This window comes from Castor canadensis, chromosome X (genome assembly GCF_047511655.1).
Source record: "Castor canadensis chromosome X, mCasCan1.hap1v2, whole genome shotgun sequence".
Taxonomy (NCBI): Eukaryota; Metazoa; Chordata; class Mammalia; order Rodentia; family Castoridae; genus Castor; species Castor canadensis.
The window spans coordinates 122,686,720-122,707,578 of NC_133405.1; the positions used below are offsets into that span (position 1 = coordinate 122,686,720).

Consider the following 20,859-nt stretch of genomic DNA (forward strand, 5'->3'; position numbering starts at 1 on the left):
AGACTTTTATTGTTCCATCTATTTTGAATGATAGTTTTGCTGGGTAGAGTATTTTAGGATTAAAGTTATTTTCTTTTATTGCTTGGAAGACTTCACTCCATGCTCTTCTTGCTTTTAACGTTGCTGTTGAGAAGTCTGCTGTGATTTTGATGGGTTTACCTTTGTATGTTATTGTTATTTCTCTCTTACAGCCTTCAATATTCTTTCTCTAGTCTCTGTACTTGTTTTAATAATAATATGTTGTGAGGTAGTTCTAGTTTGGTAAGGTCTGTTTGGTGTTCTGGAGGCTTCCTGTACCTGAATGGGCATAGATTTCTCTAGATTTGGGAAATTTTCTGTTACTATTTTGTTGAATATATTACACATTCCTTTTGCTTGCACCTCTTCTTCTTCTTCAATGCCCATGATTCTCAAGTTTGGTCTTTTGATGGATTCAGTGAGTTCTTGCATTTTCTTTTCACAGGTCTTGAGTTGTTTAACTAATAGTTCTTCAGTTTTTCCTTTAATTTCCATTTCATCTTCAAGTTCTGAGATTCTGTCTTCTGTTTGTTCTATTGTGCTGGAATAGTCTTCCATTTTGTTTTGTATTTCTGTTTCATTCTTCTTTCTGAGCTTTTCCATGTCCTGCGTTACTTCCTCTTTAATATTGTTAATTTTTGCCCTTAATTCGTTTAGCTCTCTATTTATGGTGATCTCTGTTTGGGATTTCTATGATTTTTTTTTAATTTGTTTCTGTGTTTTCTCATATTCTTTATTTTTGTTTGCTTGGAATTTCTTGAGTACCTCCTGTACATCTTGGTTGACCATGTCTAGTAACATCTCTATGAAATTCTCATTAATTACTTGTAGGATTTCTTCTTTCAGGTTGTTCTTATGGGCTTCATTGCGTTCCTTGGTATACTTTATCTTTGTTTTGTGGGAGTATGGATCTGGTATCTGTTTTCTTCATTTTACTCTAAATCCTGTAGTACTTTATTTTTTGGGGGAGAGTAATTTCCATTCCTTTTTCTTCTTCCCATATTTCCACTAGGTACCATTTCTATCCTTTGGCTATGTGTAATACAGTATTAGCTGGGTTACAATATTAATACTAACAAAACCAAGAGAGAAGGATAAAAAAGAGAAAGAGATCAAAGATAAAAGGAAGAGAAAAGAGAGGAAAAAAATGAGAGATGGTGAGTGATCAAACAGCAAACCAGGCAGCAAAATCCTTAAAGAAGGGAAAAGTAAAGAAAAAAAAAATCACCAGTTCTGGAACAGTAGAATTGCAGTTTTAGTGGTTCTTATGTTACTCCTTTAGCATCCAGACCTGTCTGTGTGTGTCTCTTAGGAAGGTTTGGAGCCCTCCTGTGGCAGGTGGCAGGTGGGTGGGATCCCACAGGCCTACAGGTGGAGGCCTTTTGTTGAGGCAAACTAGCAGGCCTTTGGAACATGGGCCTGGTGTGCCTGAAGGGCAGAGTCCTGGCGGAGTGGAGATCATGCGTGTTTGTGGATTGCTGGCTTGGCAGGCTTTAGGTGCAAGGTCCCAGTGGACATCGTGCAGGCCTGTGCAGGCCTGAGGGGCGCAGCCTAGCAGAACGGAGATTGTGCATGTGTGGATTGCTGGCTTAGCAGTTCTTAAGGGTAGGGCCCCATGGAGCAGAGATCGTGCAGGCCTGTGCAGGCCTAAGGGGTGGGGCCAAGCGGAAATCGTGAATGTCTGTGGATCACCGCCTTGGCAGGCCTTAGTGGCTCGGTCTGGTGGAGATTGTGTGGGTATGAAGGGTGGGAGTTTGGGATACTGTGGCCCTGGCTGGGCTGAGGAGCGGGCCCAAAGATCAGAGATCCCACAGCCTGCAGCTGCTCTGCAGGCCTGTGGGGCAGGGCTTGGCATGCAGCACTGGCTATTCTTTTAGTATATTGTGGCGTAGAGAAGCCTTCCACAAGCTAGGGGTTCAGAGTGCTGATGTTTCCACTCTCCCTGGTGCTTTAACTCAGCCAAGTGTGTCTTCAGCCTCTCAGCAAGTCCCTGGTTCATGGAGCTCAGGAGGTCTGCGGCTGTGTCCCAGTCACCATCTTGGATCGTCTCTGCAACCTTTCTTGATATGAACCCACCTCCTCCATTCCAATTGGCTCCAAGTCATGCTTTTTCTGACAACTCAGGTTCATTTATCACTTCTGTCTCTATTACCTGACTGATCCTTTTCAGAGAGCAGCCCTCTCTGTACCCTCTGACCTGTGACAAGAGCAAAGGAGTACATACCCATCCCAATGGATCCCTGCCTTAACTGTCAGAAAGGAAGAATCAGGCATTTTAAAATCATCCCATTGTAATCACAATATAAACTCAAAGAAGATTAGGTCCATCCTTTGTTCTAGCACCAGAGACAATTGCAATTACAATTCCATTGTCCTGAATGATCAAACAAAATAATAGTTGTCCCCATAGAACAGAATCTGAATTGTGTATAGTTAATATGGATTCATCACATATACTACATTGTGGTATCTGTGGTTGCAGACAGGAGTAGGGAGGAACAAAAGCCTCTAATTCCTTGGGTGTCAGAGAATTTATATTCACTTTGTGTTTCTGCAGTTTATGAAAACTTGGGGCCATTTTTTCAGAAGAACCTGAGTTGACTCTTACTGGGACTGTTAAGAGCACAACCAATGTTAGATATGGAAAATGCAGTTTCCAAGGGAAGCAGCAATATACACTCCAGTGTAATCATTGCAAGTTTGGTCTGCAATGGGAAGAATCATTCGTGAAATGACAAAAGGTCACACATTATTAGTTTGTTGGCTGGACTATTAGGATTGCCTGAAAGGTTGGGAATTATTGATTTAGATAATGTCCATGGGAGAAAAACAGAAACTATATAAGGATATACAGATCAGAGACAATAAACATTTTTTATTTGATGATACAGTGTTGCAAAGAAAATCTTTGGACAGAAATAGGGGGAATAAGATGCCAGGAAGAGTATGATTTTCTCTGTGTATTTGCTGGCCTCTGGACAATATTAGCTGATAGATAGCAGTGGGAATTAAGGCACACTGGATTTCTAAAGTATGGTGGGTGAGTAGAGAGTGACAGGCTGCTCGAAGTCTTCAGTGAAGATGGCTAAGGGATTGTCAGATGATGTTAATCCATCTTGGAAATACAAGTGCATTATCATTCAAGGAACAGGGAAAACAATTAAGTTTTCCTTTATGGAGGGACACAGGTAGGATTAAGAAGATTGTGACATTTTTGGCCATGCTGTATAACAAGTTAAGTCTTATGCATTTGTTTTATGGAGGAGTAGCATGCTTTGTCCACCAATTTCAAGGTGAATTGTTCATTTCCATGACTCATTCACTGAAAATCATTATTTATGTTAACTTCGTACTTCCATTTGTGCTAAAGGAAAGTCATGCTCCTTCTCCAAGATTAACTTTTCCCCTATGAACTGTAGGAGTGTAGCTACTTTTTCCATTTTATATTTGATGAGACAATCCATGAGATTGAGTACATTGCCCAACCTTTAGAATTATTTGTTTACATTTTCCTAACCAGACAAAATAGTTGAGAGCCATATGTACCTATCACTTTGACTCTATGAACCGAACATATTTGACTTTGAAGTGAGTATAAGTTGCCTGATGGGAAACATATTTACATATTGTATCACTGCCAAACACAGTCATGGATGTGCTGATGTCATCTCAGTTCCCACTTTGGCCCATTGGTTGTGGCTTCCTGCAAGGTGAATAGAGAAGGATTCATTATTAGGACTCTGATTTGTGGTATCTATCACATGTTGATAAGGGGAGGCAGTATGCTAGTGCCATGCATTTTTTCATCCCCATCCTAAATGAAGCATCTAACTTGATGTTATCTAACTGATCATCTAACATGGACAGTTTGATAAAAGCTAGGCTGCTAAAGGGTTATATCATATTAAATATAATCTAATTTCTTCCAACTACCCTACTGTGCTGTTCTCTGGAAACTATGGAACATGAATGAACCATCAATATTTTTGAACATGAAAATTTATATACCAGTCATTGAATGAGCCTTCTTAGTGCTGTTTTAGCCCAATAATTTTAACCTTTTTGCAAAGAAGATAATAAGTTAATGACCAAAATATTTTGATTTATTTTTATTTATTTATTTATTTTTTCTTTCTTTTATTATTCATATGTGCATACAAGGCTTGGGTCATTTCTCCCCCCTGCCCCCACCCCCTCCCTTACCACCCACCCCGCCCCCTCCCTCTCCCCCCCACCTCCTCAATACCCAGCAGAAACTATTTTGCCCTTATTTCTAATTTTGTTGTAGAGAGAGTATAAGCTATAATAGGAAGGGACAAGGGTTTTTGCTGGTTGAGATAAGGATAGCTATACAGGGCATTGACTCACATTGATTTCCTGTGCATGTGTGTTACCTTCTAGGTTAATTCTTTTTGATCTAACCTTTTCTCTAGTTCCTGGTCCCCTTTTCCTATTGGCCTCAGTTGCTTTTAAGGTATCTGCTTTAGTTTCTCTGAGTTAAGGACAACAAATGCTAGCTAATTTTTTAGGTGTCTTACCTATCCTCACCCCTCCCTTGTGTGCTCTCGCTTTTATCATGTGCTCAAAGTCCAATCCCCTTGTTGTGTTTGCCCTTGATCTAATGTCCACATATGAGGGAGAACATATGATTTTTGGTCTTTTGGGCCAGGCTAACCTCACTCAGAATGATGTTCTCCAATTCCATCCATTTACCAGCGAATGATAACATTTCGTTCTTCTTCATGGCTGCATAAAATTCCATTGTGTATAGATACCACATTTTCTTAATCCATTCGTCAGTGACCAAAATATTTTAAAGGAACCAAGAAATGCATTGCTCTAAGTATAAATTTGTACGTGACTACAAAATGCCTCCTGGGAATTTGATATTTTCAAATCTTCATTGAGACCTGCAATTCATTGGGGAAAAACCCCAAAAAGCATGTTATGTAGTGAAATCTGTGTGATATTCTGGTTTGTATAACATGGTCAAATACATTGATGAAAATGAGGAGCATGGTACAGAAAGGATAGCAGAGCTTCTTCCTCCCAGGCTTACCTCATCAATGTTGTCTCAGTGGAGTTTCAGTAATCAGGATGCATATCCTGATGAAATTAGGTCACTATCCAACTTTGTCTTTCTTTAAGAAGTGAGAATTTTTTTCTTGTTGAAGAAAAGACATTGATCCCATTTCTAATGTCTGTTCTGTGTCAGAAAATCATCCGACATAGGAAATAGGAGGATACTAGAAGTCTAGTGAAAACACAATTTGGCACAATACTTATTTTCTTCTCTGCATTTATTTATCAGGAGGCACTCTGAATTTGGGGAATTGGTGTCTGTAAAATCAAAAGTCCTTTAGAAATGAGATAGCAAAGACTTCCAGCTGCAGTCTTCATATAAGAAGGAAGCAAGCCCCAAAAGGAGTGCTTTCTTGAACTTGGGGACATTTTCCTGGTGAAGGGGATTAGATTGTAACTTATAGCAAATGAGAAAGAATTCTGACTTACTGGAAGGAAGCATAGTGATAGTATGTATAATTATTGTTTTTATTTTAAAGCAGAACTTGGGGGGTTGAACCCAGGGCCTCATGCTGGCTAGGCATGCACTCTACCACTGAAGCCACACCTCAAACCAGTATGCATAATTCTGAAGTATAAATTACTTTAAAGAAAAAGGCATTTTAAAATAAGATATTTTCTTATTTTTGGATACCCTAACTATCCATTAAAGTAGTGGTACTTAAATTCTGCTTAATGAATAGCAAATTCATTAAGAAGTTGACTCATTTACAGAGTCAACTAACTGTGGATCAAAAGTATTTGAAAAATTTGCATCTTTACTGAATGCATACATACTTTTCCTTGTCATTATTCTCTAAACACTACAGCATAACAACCATTTACATAGCATTTCCATTAATTATATATTATAAGTAATCCAGAGGTAGTTTAAAGTATATAGGAGGATATGTGTGCAGGTTAAATGCAGATTCTATGCCATTTTATATGAGGGATTTGAGCATTCACAGATTTTTGGTATCCACTGTGGGGGTTCTTGATCCTATCTCTTGTACCTACTGAGGGATTTTACATTTTCAACACATGCAGCTAACATGACCTAGATGACCTAAATGTATATTTTACATTTCAACACATGCAACTAACATGACCTGGTAAAGTAACTTGGTGCATTTTGCTTGCCCTTATATAAGAATTTTTTTGTTAGGAGCAAGGGTGAGAGTATAAGGATATGTTTATCACACTGTGAATTATTGGTGGACAAATGGTTCCATTCTTTACTGCTCATCTGGCATAACACTGAGGTGTGTTCTGCAGTTTCCCAGATCTCTCTCAAGGGACTGTGCTTCTTTTGCCTGTAGTGGCACCTTGAATGATCATGTTTTACTAGATATTTTCCCTTTCCTGCCTTGTTTCCTCATTGCATTACCAAGGATACTGGGATCATCTCTTGAAGGAACCACTGATACTTGCATTGTCACAGAGGCTGCTTTTAGAGAAACCCAAATCATGACACATTTAGTAAAAAAAATTAATTGCGTGAGACTGAGAGGGAGAGTAGGAAATTGAGTTTAGGATGAAAACATTGAGGTTTTATTTTACTATAAACTTAATATTAGAAACTTACCGTAATGTGGAAAATGACATTATTCCCATTTTGAATTCCAAAAATGGAAAACTGGCGACCAGATTAAGTAAAGTTTTGCAACCCTTCTTATTCCAGCTGGGTATGTTAAGACCAGGTCCTTCATTGTTAAGACAAGCATCACTGAGTGAGATTAGAACATATAGATGGTATGTCACCTGAAGAAGTATTGAAAGAACTGGAGACAACCTGTAAAAAAAAGAAAGTGAGACATCAGAGCTGTCCTCCTCACATTGTAAAGAGGTAGAGGTGGGCTTATTTTGAATTGTTCAGCCAGAAAATGGCTGATTGAGGAGGCTAGTGAGGAAATTTATCACTCATTAATATAATTAGAATGAGACAAACTAGACTTGGAATTTTGCATAGATAATTTGCTGTGTAAACTTCTTTAGTCTGAGTTTTCTCATCTGGACAAATGGAATAATAATATTAACTCTTCCCAAATTATGTAACTGAAGGTTGTAAACAATGGCATTGGGAGCCTTGTGAAGGAAAAATCACAGCAACCAATTGTTTAAATAGAGATTAAATCTTTAGTATATATTACATATCAGATTCCTTTGGTCAATAGGATTCACTCCTATCTCAAGATTCTCTTAGTCGAAGAAGCTGGGTCTCTTGAAAGTGTCCAGTGTATTCACATTAGGAAATTCAATCATTTTATGGCATCTTTGTTCTTTGTGTGACTAGGTAGATGCTGCTGCATCTTTTCTTCAAAGTTAAGAAGGGGATTGCTCCCCCTCCTTCTGCCCCTCTTGCCAGATCATTTTAGCTTAGAATCTGGAGAAGAGAAAAATGGGCGTCATTTTTAGTATCACTCCTCCCGTAGCTTCCCCCATCTCTGGTAATGGCAACCCCTCTCTGAGAGGCTTTTCTTGCAGATATCCCTATGCATGAGGTGGAGGCAACAGTGAGGGTAAAAGCCCTGAAGCAACAGTGGGCCAGGCTGTTTACAAGAGAAGACAGTGTGACTGCAGTGAAGTGAGCTACAAGGAGAGAAGTAGAAGATGGAGTGCAGAGGTAGCTGGAGGCTAGCACAAGTTTCAGATACATAGAGATGACTTCCCAACTCATCTCTGAAACCGGGCTCTTGACCTTTGTCACTTGTTAACTCCTTCACGACCTTTTACTTTCCTTCTCAACACTTATCACTGTCTGGCACACTCTGTTTATTTTACTATTAGATTAAAGGTTTCTTCATATCTGAAGATATGAACTATCAGAGTGTTATTTTGACTCTTAAAATCAGTTATGTGATCCCTAGGACAGATAGGCTGTGGTAAGTAATCAACAAATATTTGTAAAGCATGAAATATATGTTGATCCTAATAGCCTATCAGTGTCTTGTGACAGTAAGAATTTGCTGTATGACAAACCTACTCCCAACTATTAGTCATATTACAACCACTGTCTGCCAAGCAGTTCATCTGGTTTGAGTCAGGCTTAACACTTTTCTTGGGACGTGTCATGTGTCTTGAAGTTTTCCTGAAGTTTGCAGGAGGGTGACAAAGGGAAGGAAACTGGTTTCTGTTTTGCTCATCATCCTCAAAGCTTCTGCTTGTGTTAAATAAGTTTTTATCCCATTGGCCAAGTCAGGAGACCCAGCCCAGTTTCTAGTGATGGACACCAAAATTCTGAACCTTAATGGGCAGCATACAGAAGCATTTTGATGGCAAGGATGTGGTAATGAGGTAGGGACAATCTGTGACCATTTTTTTGTAATCGACCAGCTCCTTGTTCTAATTGATTGATCTCTTCTTTATTGAAACAGCCAGTGAACTGTTCTGTCCATCTGAATATTATCTAGTATAAGCTTTTTATACCGTTCTCCGGAAGTTTGTGTCTCTTCATAAGATTTCTAGGCATCCCCAATTGCTCTAATATTATTTAATGCTACCTCTTTTAGTAGGCTAATTTTGAGATATGTAAACTATTTACTATCCAGAAAACTGTCATTTGTAGGTGACTCTGTGATGTGTTTTTCTTCCTAATTTTCATGGTTGGAATGAACTAATGCTATTTTTGTCTCCTGCAGAAGGATTTTATCATTGTGACATTTTTAAGCCAACATCTGGTGTACATGATGTACAATTTAGTCACTCTGTTTTTCTTTTTTGATAGGTTTTTTTTACTTGCCATTTGGAGAGTCTTTTTCATCTCGCTGTTGGCCTGCTCTTCTGTCTATAGTACAGAGTGTCTTGTGCCACATTTGTAGAAGCATTTTTGTTCACACAGCTATACTAAAACACATACACTAGAACATACTAAAGTACACATAGAGACAGACATTTGCTGTAGCAAGTGTCATTTGTGTCCCTCACCATTTTGTGCAGTTTGTCAGCACCCACATTTATTGGTCTTGAGGGCTCTCTTTGGCCTCCAGAGTCTCATTTGCCCACCTGCAGGAGGTCATAAAAAGTATCATGGAATAACTGAATGGAGTTGGGATGTAAATCCCCTCCTCCTTCACTCCTGGATGGTGTTGATAATTTTCAGTTGCATGTTTTATGTTGATTCCCAGATTTTCCTGGCTGGCTCAAGCACAATTTTCCTACAGGGTTTATATATTCTATTGGCTGCCTTCCCTTCCTCACTTATTTCCATTTTCTTCTTAAACTACCCGCTTTCAAATACTTGTCTCAGGTTCTGTTTTTAGGAGGCCCAAACTAAAATCTATGTCTATGTCTTTCCAATTTGTACAGTAATATTTCCTTAGGTCCAAACCTAAGGAAAGGTCCAAACTCCTTTACTTTCAATTACATTTTCTTTTTGATGCTTCTATGAAATCAAATCTTGGAAAGGACAGATTATGTGAGATAAATTGCTGCTTCTCTGACAATTGCTGCTCCTTCAAGTTTGTGTGGGAGAGAGAGGAAGGTTAGATGTGATTACATGTGTCTTGTGAGCACGTGTGTGTGTGTGTGTTCTTATGTTGAAATGATGGTTTCATTACATATTGGTCCCCTTAATTTACATTGTGTGGTGTTGTTTTCCTGTAGTGTCCTAGGAAGGATGAGTTGACTTCATCAACTTAGATGCTCCTAAGAAGAACTAGAAGACACATGGAATAGGAGGTATTAGCAAAATATAATCATATAGATCATTGCATACACTAGATCATCATCACCTTAAAATAAGTAATCAGTAGTAATTATATAAATTCTTTCAAAGAATCTCTTGTATTTAGAGTATCAAAGAGGGATTTTAGTAAATACCAGGCTATTTTTTAAATTAAAAAATGGCAAGAGAATCCCCCTGTACAACTATTATATGCTAATAATTAAAAAAATTAAGGAAATAAAAATTTGTGAGAGTTTAAGACAGAAGATCAATAGAAGAGAAGACTCAAATTCTTGTGTGATGATTCTGTTCATGTCCCTGGGATGTAACCAACTCTTCACTTAATCTTTGGTTGAAGTTTCTGGTTATACATCATCTGATTCATTGATGAAACCCGGAGATAGGAAATTTGAGATGGAGGAGACTGTACAGTAGTGGGATATCTTGTGAGTAGCAAACCCCTCCAAAGCCTTACACTAGGGCTCAATGCCATGCAGCCAGCTGATCAAGAGAGACCTGTCTTGGGTAGATAGTGTTTTACATCAGTATCTAAAATTTCAAAACAACATGGCATCATTGTCAAAATAATAACATGCCAGGAGCTGTCAAAACTTTATACAGCTTTAAAAATAGGAAGGTGACCAAGGAGGAAGTAGCAGAGATGATTCCAGGATGAATTGTAACATTTGTACTTATTCTTACTAATGGGTTATATTGCCAATACAGATATTGTGGCCTACACTAAAAACATTCCCAGAATCAATAGTGGATGTTTTGTTAAAATTAATATTTTAAGAACTATCACAAAGAAGAAAATCATGCCTTTTATCAGTTATCATTTCAAATACATGGATGACAGCCCTCCACTCAGGTTCATAAGGAAATGTTTTTACTTTTTTCTTTTGGACATTTATCTCTTTATTGAGATATACATGCAGTACCTATCTGCTTTACCCATTCTGTATTCTACTGATTTAATTTTCCATGTATTAATAGGTCCTCATATTTTAACATTATGAGAATACTATGTATCTAGTTGAAAAGAAATCATTGGGAAATTAAACCAAATTTCATACAACAGCAGAGCTCTTCTGTGAGAGACTTCTTGGGGCTTAAGTAATATATAGACTTCTGGAAAGAAGCAGAAACCAGGGGCCCTGTGGGCCTATGGTTGGGAACTGACAATTCCTCATAGGCATATCCCCCTCACCCCTACTTACAGTGCCTAAATTGGCTCAGCCTAGTAGAGATTAGTCATTTAGAACATGACCATAGGGGCTTCTGCATAATGAGGCTTGGCTTGAGATTTGGTTATTCCTTGTACCGGATATGCTGCATTGAGTCCTGTAAGCTTTATTTACTCTTCTGGAAAATGGGGGCAATAAGAGTAGTCTTTGTCTCTCTTTTGGTTGGACTGGGATTTGAATTCAGGGCTTTGCTTTTACAAATCAGGTGCTCTACTGCTTGATTCATACCTCCAGTTCCTTTTGCTCTGGTTATTTTGGAGATGGGGTCTTGCAAACTACATGCCCAGGCTGGCCTTGAATTGTGATCCTCAGCACCAGGCTCTAATTAAGTGAGGATTAAATGAAACATTGCCAGAACTCAACACTTAGTGCATGTGAATAAATGTTATTTCCTTCCATGATTATTCTTGCCAATACCGATACCCTGATATGTCCTGGCACAGGAGAAGGGACACAAACAATATTTGGTCCAAACAAGATGATTAATCAGGATAGGAGCTAGGAACCTTGCAATATGTTGTGAGGGATGGGGCGGAAGATATGTTACCGGTAAAATGATCTATCCATCTTGGAAAGAAGGTGGATATATGGAGATAATTCCATAGTTCTGGTGAAATGGGCTGAGATGTATGGAAGTACTCAATACCAATATGATATTAAGGCAAAACCAAAATCCTACAAAATGAACAAACATAGCAAGCATGCAGACAAGATAGCAGGTACCTAAGATTCACTTTATGTATACCTGCTATGGATTCCACAAGACTAACTTCAGGTCTAAATGGTGGGACTCCTGTTCTTGTCACAGTTGGAATCCCTTTGGGACTTGTTAGGAAGAGTTGCTTCCAGAAGAAAAATGTTAATAATGACTGGTAAAAGCAACGTCCTATTTCTCATCAAGCTTTAGGTTCATTCCTATACTCTCATTGGTGTTGCTGTTATCTAACTTTACCCAAGCTCTTTCTTTGGGCACCAAGACTTGTTTTTTCCTATACTGAATTGCATTTCTTTTTCCCAAACCCTTGGCTTGATTTGAGAATAGATACTCCAGTTTCTCATGTTCCATGGTGTATCGGGGTTTTATGAGTATTATACTGTGAGTTCTTTGAGAGCAGGAAATTATCTTCCTGATCTTTGAATCTTGAGTCTTTACTCAGTTCCAGACCTCATAGAGGTTCAGCAAATATCTTTAGGATAAAGGAATGACCAAATCTCATAGAATCCAGTGTGACAAATCTTGACCCCATAGCTCCTTATATCTTAATATGACTGGTTGTGTGGATATGGATTCAGAGACTACATGGTTAAAGCTATGTTATAACCAAATATGAATCCAAGTTAAAATGAAACACAAACAATGAAGACTTACACATCATAACTTGGCAAGCTTCTGAGAAGGGGCTCCAGGAATCTTGTGATTTATTCAGTGGTGACTAATTTTAGCTCATTAGCAAGACAAAATAAATTCAACTTTTTTTGTGACAAACTCTTTTAGACAGTCCCTAAATTCCACATGTCCTATATATTTTTTTTCCATTATCTAACTGCTTGAGGTGGCACAAGCTAGTATAAGTCAGTCCCATCACCTTTTGTGTTCTTGAGGCCTCCTTATTTCTTACTCTTATTTTCTCCTGATTGTGTCAAGTCCTTACTAAAGAAGAGATGACAAAATGTCCAGAATGCCTTTGGAAACTCCAGGGAATTATAGGAAACACTCTTACTTTGAAACTACAAATTCTGCACCTAATTCTAGTATTTCATGAAGAAATAGTCTCAATATTAATCTAAAACTAATTAATGAGTTTTCATGAGAAACCTTAAACACGGGTGTGGCAAACACTGTTGGTGCCTGACCATAGCTCCCTTCAGCTCTCACTATCACATGAATAGTTGCATCTCTCTGCTTAAGAATTTTCTCTGATTATAGGAGCAGGTTTCACCAGTGATAGCAGCAGGCCAATAGTATCAGGGAATTAATGCTGACAGGAGTAGTCCTCTATGGATGTGATGTTGCCTGGAAGTCCCCAGCAGCCCCATTGAACCCAATTGCCATAGTGTACACTGTAGTTGCTTTTTTCTTTCCCTGCTTTACCACTCACCTCCCAGTGCTTACTAGTGTCACTTTCTGAGAACTCAAACTAAGATACCAGGTAGAAATAGATATGGATAGTAAATATAAGCTCCTACTCTATATTAAGATAAGCCCATATTCCTAGGTCTTAGTTTCCAGGTGAACCATCTGTATATCAACTGACAACGTGGTCCAGAAAAAAGAGGGCCAATATATCCCCAATACCAGCCCATGTTCATAATATTTAAGTAGATGTCCTCTTCTCTGAGATTATGTCTTTTATGAAATTCTGATCATAGTAGGTGTAATTTGTTTTTTCTCCCCTCTTTTAGAAAAAACAAAATTATTCAGCAAAGTGATAAGTTGGCAACCATGTAACATACCTCATAACCAGCAATTTTGCTGTTTAGAAGTATATCTGTAAAAATTTCAAAGTCCATGGAAGACATAAGACCATAGAAAATATAGGCATATTTCCAGGAGTGCTGGCTATATCTTTGTGAGGAAATCCACTAAACCTTGCAGTCCTCCATATCCTTATGAGTAAATCCAGGAGTCAGTGATCTTGAGCTGCTTCTAAGGTCTAGCAATCTTTAACTGCTCTGGATATAGGACTGCCCAACCTATAAAACTGGAAATGTTCTCTTTGGTCACCTCTTATCTCTCTTTTATACATCTTTCTGTTTCCCTAAGGCCAGGCCTAGACCTTGTTAAGCTGTCTTTCCTAGTAAACATATCCATTCTGAAGCTATGAAGCATTTTATATAATCATTTTTCATTAGTCAGTGATACTATATGAGGGGCTATTTCTAAATAGTGTATCTGCCTTATTTGGTAGAGACTGGATGAATTGTTTAAGAGTAAGCATGACACAGGGCCAGACAAGAGTGGGTTTTTAGAAGTTGCCTCTAGGAGACAACTATAAGCAGAGAAAATCTGAGCAAAAGTTTATTGCTCTGGGAGATGAGGAATATCTGTAGACTAGTAAGGCAAGCAGGTAACTACTCTGGGAATTCATCAGAGCACTAAACCACTGCCTCTAACATGGGAGGAGAAGAATGCTAGCTGAGCTGTCCTTCCTCCTTCAAATAAACAAGAAAGGGCTGTTCAGTTGGAGGCTTAACTTCAGGTTCTAAAGAAGGAAGAACAAAGAAAAGCATATGTCAACATCAGCAGAGAGAAGAGACCATGGTGGTGGCTCATAGGTCAGCTTCAGGTTGGCACACATGTCAAACCCTTGGTATCTTACCTTATTATTCTTTTCTAGTCTTGGTATTTCAGTGAGTCCTTCAAACTTCTATACTATCATCAACATTTTACTATGATAAAAAGAAATACATTGATTATTCAAAATTTAGAAAATATGGAATTGCAAGAATAAATAAATCACCAATAATTTCCATGCTTTTGTGATATTTTTCCTGTTTTCCCCTTTGATTTTTACATGTGCTTTTTATGGGTTTTATACACAGTGGTATCATTGTGTGTATATGTGCATGGGTGTGTGTACTTTTGTACCCTGGCTTATTTCAATTAATTTTATGTTGTGAACATTTTCCTAAATCATTAGTTTTCAAAAACATAATTTTTCTAATGACAAGATATCATTTCACCCAGCCAATTCTTGTTATATGTCTGGCATTTTACAAGATACTGAGATTATGGATGTAAACAGGATGGAAACAATTTCCAGCTTGGTGATTATCACATTTGTATACAATCTCATAAATATTGGAATTAGAGGTATTTTCAATAATATCTCATTGGGTGTGGTTTCATGCTTAAGGTAAGCATTATTTGTGATTTGTATTTCTTTATATAAATATTTGTAACTACAGAGAAATATGTCACAGATGGTCTCAGGTCCTGGCCTGTGCTTCTTACACTCCTGTGTAAACTGGGATAGCCTAAAGAGAGGCCACCCTAACTTCCTGGTGGCAACAAATAGGCAGAAAAGTTACAGCATAGAGGAATTGCTAAATTCCTTTCTAAAAGTATCTTCAAATTGTGCTGTGAATAGAGCACCTCTTTCCACGATGATTGTTAACATAAAAGAAGGGCCCCTCTCACCCAACCCCTCTTCCATTCAGAAGATGACACAGAATTTGTGGTGGAGAGTCCTTATGTGGCCCTTCACATCCTTGTTTCAGGCAGTGTCTACCTAACAGCTCTTTGACTGTGTAGGTAAATCATGGTTAGTGGAATGACTTGCTATTTCAGGCATATCTACTTCTACCACATCAGGAGTAGCAATATACATTCTTTGTGTTCTGGGTTTTTAAATTTTATGGTATGATTTTAGTTTTTGAAGTTTACCAAAGTGCTTTTTGAACAAGTTCCAAGTATACAAATCATAGGTATACAGATGAATTTTCACAAATTGAACATATCTATAATGACCAACCACATCAAGAACTAGCACTAGCAGTACCCAGGAGCCCCCATTGTGCCCCTCCAGTGACTAAACCCCTCATCCAGGTGACTGCTTTTGCCATATGGAGAAGTTTTATCTTTTTCAGCTTTACAGAGTTTGTTCTTTTTGTGTCTTGATTATTGTCAATATTATGTTTGTGAGATTCAACCATTTTATTAAGTGTGGGGTTTTCCTTTTCATTCTCATTGCTATATGTATTTCACTGTGTAATGTCTTTATTTTTCATTCTACTATTAATGAACATTTAGATTTTTTCTAGTTTTGAGATTTTAAAGAATAATGCTGCAGCAAAAGTTTGTGTAGAAGTCTTTTGTTATATAATATGTCTGGATTTCTGTTGAGTATAATACCAGAAACAGAAATATTGAGTCATAGAGAATGCATATATTAAGCTTTGATAGATACTGGGAAACTGCTTTTCAAAGTGTTTTTTTAAATTAATGTACACTTCTACCAGTAGTACATAATTCTAATTGCTCATGCTCTTACCAACACTTCATAAAGAACATAGAGTTTTGCTTTTATTTTTGAGTCACAGTGTTTATAAGAAACAAACATTCAAAATTTTGGACAAAATGTTCAGAGAACCTTTAATCATTTTTTATCAATAATGTTTAATCAGAGGATGTAAAACTTGATAGTTTATTAATATTCCAGTCTTAACAAAGATGCAAAGAAATTATTTCAAAAGATAGCAATGTTATATATTAACCTTCCACTAATACTCACTTTACAAATAACTCAAAGTAACAATAACTATAATGTACTTTTTCTTATTAGCAAGATGGTTTACCTGGGCTCTGCTTACAAGGCACAATGAACAAAAATAATTGAGAGGTGAATGTTAATAAATAAGTCAAATTTTATTGAAGCACAATCAAACCTATTTGCTTACCCATTGTACATGGTTGCTTTCAGTCTACCAAGACAGGGGAGTTGTTGCAACAGTGACACATGGCCCACAAAGCCTCAAATATTTATTCTGTAGTTCTTGATAGAAAATGTTTTATGACTTTTCTATTTTAATTTCTAGCAAAGTCTGAGAAGCAGGGCTAGTATGCTATTTAATTACAAAAACAAAGTTTTGGTCCTTAAAGTCCTTCAATGAAAATATCATGTAAACATGTGAGGGCTGGTGCTGGTGCCTCATGTCTGTAATCCTAGCGACTCAGGAAGCAGAGATTAGGAGGATCGCGATTCAACACCAGCCCAGGCAAATACTTTGTGAGACCCTATCTCGAAAACACTTCACAAAAAAGGGCTGGTGGAATGGCTCAAGGTGTAGGCCCTGAGTTCAAACCCCAGTCCCACAAAAAAATATATAGATAGATAGATAGATAGAGATATAGAGATATCTCTATCTATCTATATGTATATATGTGTGAAGGCATGAAACTTTAGTTGTAGATCCTGAACTGGAATTTTTTATATTTTTTATATTTCACAAAATATTCTTCTTTTGCATTTTCTCTAGCCATTTATCAATAGATAACCCTTTCTTAAGTCATGGGATATACAAAAGCAGATAGTGTGTTGGATTTGGCCTGTGTGCCATAGCTTGCTGATAAACCCTGCAAAGGTAGAGACCTTGTCTGCTTTTTCTAACTGTGTTCTCTAACCTGGCATCATACCGTACACAGAGCCTATGCTTCAAAATATTTTTGGAACAAAATATTATTGCCTTTTTAAATTATGTAGTATGGTACAATTCCTAAGTTGAAATCTGGAGAGCATTATTTCTTTTATTCAGTATGTAAGTATCTGTAATTGTTACTCTTGATTGTCAATCTGATTGGTTTGAGAAGTGCCTAGGAGATCAGTAAAGCACACCTTTAGTATATCTGTGAGAGGAGAGTGTTTTTCAGTGAGGATTAACTAACAGAGGAAGACATGCCCTAGATATGACTGGTAACATCCTAAGGGCTAGGGGCTTAGATGGAATGAAAGGGGCAAAAGAAGAGCCCATTCGTGCAGGTTACTGCTTCCTGGCCTCCATGATGTCAGATGCTTTATTCCACCACATCCTTTTGCCATGGTGGACTGCGACTTCTGAACAATGAGCCAAATAAATCTCTCCTTTTAAAATCTTTATGGGAAGCATTTGTCATAGCCAGGAGAAACTAGCTAACAGTGTCACATGCCTACTATGTGTTCTATACTATGTAAGAAATGATAATCGTTTACTGCACCTGATGCCAGCTTCTCAGAAGAAAAACTCATTGACTTCTCATTTCTCTTATACCACAAAACACCCTACATTCAGGACACTGGATATTAGTGTAGTAAATTCATATATCTATGAATAGCCACAGTTATTATCTGTCAGGCATTCTGACGAGAAAATCAGGAACATAAGTTAACAATGAAGTCAGATATTTTCTCCCCTTTACCATAGGCAAATGAGAATAGCTAACATTTCTTTAGATAATATCCAGTAAACTGCATAAGCATAGATTTATAAACAAATCAAACCTGTCTGCAACATGAGTTGATATAGTACATGCTGATAACACTTGAGTTTTTTTTATCATCCTCATTATTAAAGCTAATAGTCATCAAATAAAAATTTTAAGCATTCTCAGAAGAATAAAGAAGAAAATAACCAGTAAAATTATCAGTAAGGTTACTGGTTGGTCTTGACATGACTTGCAATTTCCCTCTCTTTGTCTTCTCTCTCCCTACACAGGGCACTACAAAACTATAAACTTTGAAGCTAAACCTACTGGTATTACATCATCATTCTGGGGACAGTGGGTACTAGGGTTTGAACTAAAGGTCTTGTGCTTGCTGGGAAAGTGCTCTACCACTTGATCCATGCCTTCAACCCTTCTTTGCTTTAGTTATTTTTCAGATGGGGGTCTACTGTTTTTGCCTAGGGCAGCCTTGGACTGGTATCCTTCTACCTACACCCTCTCTCATAACTGGGTCACCATGCCTGCTATTGACTGGCATTGGGTCTCACTAACTTTTTTTCCAGGGCTGGCCTCAAACTATGATTCTCTTGATCTGTTTCCAAAGTAGCTAGAATTACAGGTGTGTACCACTATGTCTGGACTTATATCCTCTTTTTGTTATTTAATAACTGCATGCCTTTGGGCAGTCACTATCTCCATGTTATCTTATCTGCAAAAGTAGGCAAATAACATTATGTACTGACAGAACATTGTAAAGATTAAATGAAATAGTACTACAAATTACTTACCATAAGTATACAATAGTTTAGCTTAATATTATTGAAATTTATAAAAAAAAAGCATCACACTAATTTGACCCTTTTTTGTCTCCTCTTCCCCACCTCTTTCTTACCTTTCCTTCTGTGTTTTCCCCTCCCTCCCCTTCTACCTCATCTTTAATGCTTTCACAACATTCCCTTTAATTAATTTATATATTTATTATTCAGAGTTAGGATTACTTCCCATTTTTTACTACTCTTATACTTAATACCCTTGTATATCCATGAATACTCATTTCTCATTGTAGCTCTGATTATTTCCACAGTATACGTCCCTAGAACAAAATTGCCAGGTTTACATGTAAGCATATTTGATCTTTTAAAAAAACATTAAAATTGCCTTTAAAAAATCTTGGACCATGTAATAGTTATAAGAGCAGTCTGTAAGACTAGCTGTCTTACTGCATATATATTTTACGAGTGGTTACTATCTGATTTCATGCCAGGTAGCATTAAGTTTGTTCTAGAGACTACTAGTTCTCACCAATGGTGAGATGGCTGTTCTTCATTCTTCTTTGTTAATAGAATCTCTGATTTTTAGCTAGGGATATAGACACAGTGAATAAAGATGTCCCAGCTTTCCAAGCAGTTGGTATAAGAAAATATGGTGTGTATAAAATCTAGAGGTCACCCTTTAAAGGAAAGGGGGCATGAGATTCTTTACCCTTTCCTCATTGCTGCTAGCTGTAATGAAAACAAAGGCTGCAGCTCAAGCTATTGTACACCACAAAGTGACCTTGGGAGAGGTCAACAGAACAGTAGGAAAGTAGAAGCTTTCTGCATTTCTGAGGGTTTAAAGTCCCAAAGCAACTCCCTTGTCTTTGTAAGCTACCATTTGCTGTACTGTATAGCGACTTGATTTTGATTCATAAAATCAAAATGACTTGCATAAATTCTTTATAAATTAAGAATATTAATCCCTTATCTGATATGGTTTTCACATATTTCTCAGGCTAATTTTTAATTTTTCCCATGGCCTTTGTTACATTGAGATGTCTGTGATTTTCATATACATTTTGAACAATGTTTATAGCACTTGCTCTGTGCGAAGTATTTTTCTAAATATTTTCAAAAATTAACTCAATCTTCCTGACAAATTTATGAAGTAAAAACTTATTGAATCTCAATTTAGTAATAAGGAAAGTTAGGCATAGAGAAGTACCTTGTTAAGGTCACATATCTAGTAAGTGGCTGGGCTGGGATTTGGGAAGTCTGAATCTAGGACCCATGCTCTTAACCATGGTAATATCCTTCTTTTCATTAGCATGTCCCCTTAATCACTCTTTTTATTTGTGACTACTGTGATGATTTGTGGCTTAAAAGCTTTCTAGATTTATAATAAATCAATCTTTTTTTGTTTTAGGTTTTTATTCTTAACATTTTACTATATCTAAAATTTATTTTGATATATAATATAAGATGAAGTTCTAATTTGATATGATATATTCATTTTATGTCTTGTTCACTCTAGTGAAAACTGCTTGTTATATTGTATGACATTGGAAATTGTTATAGAAAATTTTGCCAGTATTTAATGTAGAATTTTTGTGGTAATTTCCATAAGTAGGACTGGGCTCTTTTTCATGCTGTCTTTATCAGGTTTAAGTATGAGATTTATTTAGCTTCACAATATGAACAGGGTCTCTCTATTTTTATATTGTTTGGAACAGTTCATATATCCTGGGTGTTATCTATATTTTAAATAGTTTAAAGAGTTCACTAATTTGCACTGGCCTCTCATTTAAGTCAATTAAAATTACATAAGATTTGATTTAAAAACCCTAGAAATACCAAAGATCAAAGAAAGACTAAGAAATCATCAAGGAAAATGTATTAAAATTAGTAAAGGCAGGAACTCAGATATAGATAAAATGGTATAGCCATTTTAACTTTATTTCTCAATTGAGTCATATCTTACAATTGTATATAAATAATTAAGGTGTACAGTTTGATTTAATATACACAAACATGGCGAAATAATCACCACAAGCACACTAATTACTCTGTCTATCACCTAAGCTCTGAGTTTGACCAGGGATCAGAAACCACCTTTGTAACAACAGAATTGGTTCATTCTGGCACACTATAATTTGGTGTGTGTGGTTTCCTTCATGTTTGCAAAGGGGCACA

At 37.1% G+C, this 20,859-nt stretch overlaps 1 long non-coding RNA gene across 1 annotated transcript in view; it reads right to left on the bottom strand.

Annotated features, from left to right (window-relative positions):
• Positions 1-2,935: 2,935 nt before the first annotated feature.
• LOC141419661 (uncharacterized) overlaps positions 2,936-20,859 on the bottom strand; it is a 100,751-nt gene continuing 82,827 nt past the window's right edge. Inside the window, exons 3-5 of the long non-coding RNA XR_012444283.1 lie at positions 14,313-14,382; positions 6,668-6,874; positions 2,936-3,721 (exon numbers count right to left, since the gene is read on the bottom strand). This is a non-coding gene — a long non-coding RNA (uncharacterized lncRNA). The remainder of the gene's footprint in view (positions 3,722-6,667; positions 6,875-14,312; positions 14,383-20,859) is intronic.